At 44.0% G+C, this 6,376-nt stretch overlaps 1 protein-coding gene across 1 annotated transcript in view; it reads left to right on the plus strand.

The window, feature by feature from the left end:
- Nucleotides 1–6,376, plus strand: part of NSD2 (nuclear receptor binding SET domain protein 2) — a 115,263-nt gene that overhangs the window by 15,631 nt on the left and 93,256 nt on the right. The window lies entirely within an intron of this gene.

The raw sequence follows: 6,376 nt of genomic DNA on the forward strand, positions 1-6,376 counted from the left end.
AAAAAAAAAAAAAAAAAGACTTGTTCTGCTCTACATTTGAGGCTCTGGGCCCAGGTAGCTCTTTGGGGCTGAGTACAACGCTGGAGCTTTGGGGGTCCCTGGGTTTGCAGGGAGCTGCTACCTTCTTGGCTGTGTGTTCTCTGGAGAGGCCCTTGCCTCACAGGAGCCATTGTTGCTTCCCTTGGTGTCCAGTCACTGCCCATATGTCCTGAGCTGGCTTCTCAGCTGTCCTAATGTTGACACTCCCTCACCTCTCTCCTTCCTCTGAGGGCACCTTCCCTGGAAGGAGGTTTTGGCACATAAGCTCTCAATAAAGTGTTGGCTCATGTATGTTAGGATAACTAACAGAGGTTGAGGTGGGAGGGTCACTTGAATCCAGGAGTTTGAGGTTATAGGGAGCTGTGATCACACCACTGCACTGCAGCCTGGGCAACAAGAGTGAGACCTTATCTCTTTTCTTTAAAAAAAAAAAAAAGACAATAGGAAAAAAGATAACTATCATGAAGGTAGTTCAGGCCAGACTCTGGGGGAGAAATAGATGTTGTCTCTCAAGGAAGAGAGTGAGGAAGAATTCTTGGCCATCTTTTTTTTTTTTCTTTTAGTTTTTTCTTGGAGCTAGTCTCACTGTTGCTCCTGGCTAGAGTGTCGTGTTATAGCTCACTACAACCTCAAACTCTTGGGTTTGAGCAATCCTCTTTTCTCAGCTGGGACCACAGGTCCCTGCCATAGTGTCTGGCTAGTTTTTCTATATTTAGTAGAGATGGCATCTCAGTCTTGCTCAGACTGGTCTCGAACTCCTGAGCTTAAGTGATTCACCGGCTCAGCCTCCCAGAGGGTGTCTTGAGTAGCTGGGACAATAGACACCTGCCACTACGCCTAGTTAATTTTTTAATTTATTTGTAGAGATGTGGGTCTTGTTATGTTGCCTAGAATGACCTCAAAGTGCTGGGATTGTTGGTGTGAGCCACTGTGCCCATGGTGTCCTTTTAACCTTTCTTTTTGAGATGCAGTCTCACTCTGCTGCCCAGGCTAGAGTACTGTGGCATCAGCCTAGCTCATAGCAACGTCAAACTCCTGGGCTTCAGTGATCCTCCTGAGTAGCAGAACTATAGGTATAAGCCATGATGCCCAACTAATTTTTCTTTTTTCTTTCCTGTGGACACAGGTTCTTGTTCTTCCTCAGGCTGGTCTTGAGTTCCTGAGCTCAAGGGATCCTTCCACTTTGGCCTCCCAAAGTGTTAGGATTATAGGCAGGAGCCACAGATCTGGCCCTTTTTGACCTTGTGATTCTGGGATATCTTGAGTTATTTCTTTCATAAATTTTTTATCTTGTTTCTTTTAGAACTCCTGTTATGTAGACATTTTTCTGATATATCTTCAGGTTTTCTTTTTTTTTCTCTTGTATTTCTCTTTTCTTTCCTACTTTTCTCCTTAATTTTTACTTTCTTTTCTTTTCTTTTCTTTTCTTTTTTTTTGGAGGCAGAGTCTCACTTGGTCACCATGGGTAGAGTATTGTGGCCTCATAGCCACAGCAACCTCAGACTCTTGGGCTTAAGTGATCCTCTTGCATCACCCTCTCAAGTAGCTGGGACAACAAGTGCCCACCATAATGACTGGCTAGTTGTTTTTCTTTTCTTAGTAGAGACAGGGTCTGCTCTTGTTTAGGCTGGTCTTAAACTTGTGAGCTCAGATGATCCCACCCACCTTGGCCTCCCAGAGTGCTAGGATTACAGGTGCGAGCCACTGTGTCCAGCACCTTTTCATTGTTTTTTTGAGAGACAAGGTCTTGCTCTGTCACTCAGACTAAAGTGCAGTGATGCAGTCATAGCTTACTGCATCCTCAGACCCCTGGGTTGAAGCGATTCTCCTACCTCAGCTTCCTGAGTAGACAGGATTATAGGTGCATGTCACCATGCGTGGGTAATTTTTTAATTATTTTTTTTGAGAGTCTCACTATATTGTCCTCAGTAGAGTGCTGTGGCATCACAGCTCACAGCAACCTCAAACCCTTGGGCTTAAGTGATTCTCTTGCCTCAAGCCTCCCAAGTAGCTGGGACTACAGGGGCCCGCCACAACGCCCGGCTATTTTTTGGTTGTAGTTGTCATTATTATTTGGCAGGCCTGAGTTGGGTTCAAGCCCCCTGGCTCTGGTGTATGTGGCTGGCACCCTAGCCGTTGAGCTACCGGCACTGAGCCTTTTGTTTTGTTTTTGAGATAGAGTCTCATTATGTTGCCCTTAGTAGAGTACTATGGCATCACAGCTCACAGCAACCTCAAATTCTCGGGCTTAAGCTAAGGTGACCAGATTTTAACATTGGTAAAGTGGGACACCATTGAAGGGGTGGCAGGGCCTGACAACAATGCAAACTTTGATAAGCAGTTTTCAATAATCAGTTCTCAACAATTATTTGTTATTATTAAAGTTTAACATTATAAAATTAACAAAACTAATATAAAATGCATATCCTGGTGAAATAGCCATATCGCAGCCAAAAACCGTATATTCTCTTCCTGTTCTCCTGTGTTCCCTAGCTTGTTGTGCATTCTTTCCAAAAATTGGGGCTTTTTTAAAATGCCGCAGGATGCAGGACAAATCGTTAAAAATTGGGACTGTCCCGCCAAAAGCGGGATGTCTGATCACCTTACTCTGGGGGAGGGGGGCTACTTGTTTGTTCCAGACAGTTTGGCTCCTTCTGAGCTAATTGTCCTTGCCTAGAAGCAAGGGAGGGAGCCAGTCTCCTTCTGATACCTTGCCCAGGAGGGGAGTAGGGAGTTTACATTAGCCTTTTCATTTCCAACTGAAGTTACATTAACCTCTTCATTCCCAAATGGAGTTACATTAATCTTTTCAGTAGCTGAAAACTGTATATTCCCTTCCCATTCTCCCGCTGTTCCCTAGCTTGTCATGTATTCTTTCCAAAAATCGGGACTTTTTAAAAACACTGCGGGACGTGGGACAAATTGTTAAAAATTGGGACTGTCCTGCCAAAAGCAGGACGTCTGGTCACCTTAGCTTAAGCCATTCTCTTGCCTCAGCCTCCCGAATAGCTGGGACTACAGGTGTCTGCCAAAGCGCCCAGCTGTTTTTTGGTTGCAGCTGTCATTGTTTAGCTGGGCTGGGCTGGGCTTGAATCCACTAGCCCCAGCATATGTGTCTGGCATCATGACCGCTGCTATGGGTGCTGAGCCTTTAATTTTAATTTTTATAAAGGCAGGGTCTTGTTATATTGCCTAGGGTGGTCTCAAACCCCTGGGCTCAAAGTATCCTCCCACTTCAGCCTTTTAATATACTGTGAGCCACTGTGGCTGGCCTAAAAACTTAAAAACTTTAGTACATTCTCATGCTTCAGAATTAAAAAACGTATGGTTTAAAAATCTTCCTATTTCCCTTTTCTTCAGACACCCCCATTGACTACCTCCTTAGAAGTAAGAATATAGCCAGAGGTGGACAGAGCATACCTAAGTAAAAGTGTGTGTTTGGTGTATTTTAACTACAAATAGGAGTGTACTTTTGAGGTTTCTCCCATTTCCTGTGTATGTGTTCCTCTAAGATCTTAGTTTTTTCCTGCTTTTGAACTTTTGTCTCATAGTAAGTTTCCCTCAAATGCTTGGTGATCCTTTGTTGAAAGCTTGTTGCTGAGACAGAGGCTCAGGAGCTGATAGGAGAACTCTGGATGGGGACTTCACTGAGGGCTGGTTGGTGAGGACTGTATATCAGTAGATGTTTCTCCTGGGTCCTCACAGGTGTCCTTTGGCTGGCTGCCTGGCAGGGCTAAGGGTCTTAACAGTTCCCTGCTCAGCTTTTTAATCAGCTTGCTGCTTTTTTAGAGCCCCTGCTGCCTCAGCTGTGATCCTGCTGAGGTACCCTGTCTCTGGACTAAACCTCTAGTTTTGCTCCTGTTTGGGCTCCAGTGTATGTGGGCAGGGTTGGCTGCCTGGCATGAGGAACAGAGCCAGCACTGTGACTTGGACTTGAAACCAGTCCTTCTTTTTCCGGATTTTGGAGCAGATGCCCCTACTATCATTAGAAAATTATCTTTATGCTTTCAGTATGTTTTAGAGGGAAAATAGAAAAATTTTATAGATGGCATTCCGTGATACAGCTTGATACATTTGACATATTGCTCATTCCACAAAGGATTTGATTTTTTATTGACATAAAATTCATGTAATATTCATTGCTTAAACCCTTATAAAGTGTATAATTGAGCGTTGTGTAAACGTTGCCACAACCTAACTAAACATTTTCATCATCCCAGTAAAAGATCCTGTACTTTTAGGCAGTTAGTTCCACTCTCCCTGCTCTCTGCCCTGGCAACCACTCTCCTTCTGTCTCTGTGGATATGCCTATTTTGGACACTTCACATAAGGGGGTTCATGTGGTGTGTGGCCTTTTGTGTCCTGCTTCTTTCACTGAGTGTAATGTTCATCCACGTTGCATAATAGTACTTCATTCCCTTTTATGGCTAAATTTCCATTGTGTGGATAGACCATTTAGTTTGTTCATTTATTAGCTGATAGACATTTGGGTTTTTTGCTATTATGAACAATGCTGCTATGACCAAGTTTTTATATGAACATGTTTTCAGCTATTTTGGGTAGATAACTAGGAGTGGAATTGCTGGGTCACATGGTTAACTATATTTAACCTTTTGAGGAACCACTCGACTGTTTTCCCAGCGGTTGCACCATTTTATATTTCTACCAGCAGTGGATGGGGAGTACAAGTATCTGACCTATTACATTAAGAATAGACTGGGCAGGCGGTGCCTGTGGCCTAAAGGAATAGGGTGCCGGCTCCACACACCGGAGGTGGCGGTTCAAACCTGGCCCTGGCCAAAAAAAAAAAAAAAAAAATTTATAGATGGCTCCTGTGGCTCAGAGAATAGGACACCGATCCCATATACCAAGGGTGGTGGGTTTAAACCTGGCCCCAGCCAAAACTGCAAAAAAAAAAATTAGAAAAAAGAATAGGCTGGGCGTGGTGGCTCATGCCTGTAATCCTAGCATTCTGGGAGGCCAAAGCAGGTGGATTCCTTGAGCTCAGGAGTTCAGGACCAGCCTGAGCAAGAATGAGACCTGTCTACTAAAAAGATAAACATTAGTTGGACAAGGTGGTGCATGCTTATAGTCCCAGTTCCTTGGGAGGCTGAGGCAGGAGGATGGCTTGAACCCAGGAATCTGAAGTTGCTATAAGCTAGGCTGGCACCATAGCACTCTAGCCTGTCTCAAGAAAAAAAAAGAATATATATAGTGAAATAGTAAGAAACCAGTAATTGAGACCAGGGAACATTTCGGTGTGTGTCATGGTACGTTCCAGATTGGAGTTGTAAGGGAAGCAGTGTGAGCAGGCAGTTGGAGGGCTGTGTGCCCTTGGCTCTGAGTTTCTTTGCAGCCAAAACAAAAAGAAAATAAGTCAGTTATGAAGTCCTTATTGTCATAGGTGCATTTCCATAGGAGAAGTGAAACTTTGCTGTGAGCAGATTCTAAATTTTATAAAGTAATCTTGTTAGAGAAGTTTGGATTAATGGCGTGATCAGAGCTTTTGGAGACTTCTACGCAAACTCTAGGCTGACTCCATTATTCCTTACGTAAAAACAGAGGGGCTGTTGTCATTCAGTTATGGTGGGATTACAATACATTTCTGATAGATGCATGTGAAATGTTAGAAAATGAGTGGATTTTAGGTGTGTATAGATCACACATAAGTTTTCCACTTAAGTCTCTCTTGTGGCGCTGGAGGAGTGGCTGGAGCTTGTTCCTGTCATGGTCTAAAGCCTTACAGCTTTCCCAGGATTGAGACCTTCTCAACGTGCCTCTCAGAGTTACAGAATGGTCAAGTGTGGGTTGTGGGTGACATCAGCCAGTGGGATAGTGGGGACAGTGGGGCCTGCTGTGTCCAAGGCAAAGCTGGACAGAAAGGAGCTGTGAGGCTGGCTCAGTCTCAGGCTTAGAGGGACAGTTTTCCTGCCTCTCCTAATTATCTGCCCTCTCTTTCTTTCTCTAACATGTCTATATTTCTCAATTTCTGCCTCTGTCCTCTAGAAAACCAGCTCCATAAGAATAGGGAGTGCCTTTTGTTTACTGCTTTGTTTCCAGATGCTAGAATAGGCCTGGTACTTAGTGAATGTGTTGAATGTTGCCTACTGTTGCCCAGGTTCCTACACTACACATCCCTTCAGGCTGGCGACCTCTTCTATTCCAGGTGGTCCTGTAGGGGCTTCTCAGCCACTAACATGTTAGGTCATATTTTATTTATATTCTATGAAATGTAAATCATTAATTATGTAATTTCTAAGCACTTATTTAAAAAACAGCAATATTGGTCGACACCTGTGGCTCAGTGAGTAGGGCACCGGCCCCATATACCAAGGGT

This window comes from Otolemur garnettii, unplaced genomic scaffold (genome assembly GCF_000181295.1).
Source record: "Otolemur garnettii isolate 467f Iridium unplaced genomic scaffold, OtoGar3 scaffold00198, whole genome shotgun sequence".
NCBI lineage: Eukaryota > Metazoa > Chordata > Mammalia > Primates > Galagidae > Otolemur > Otolemur garnettii.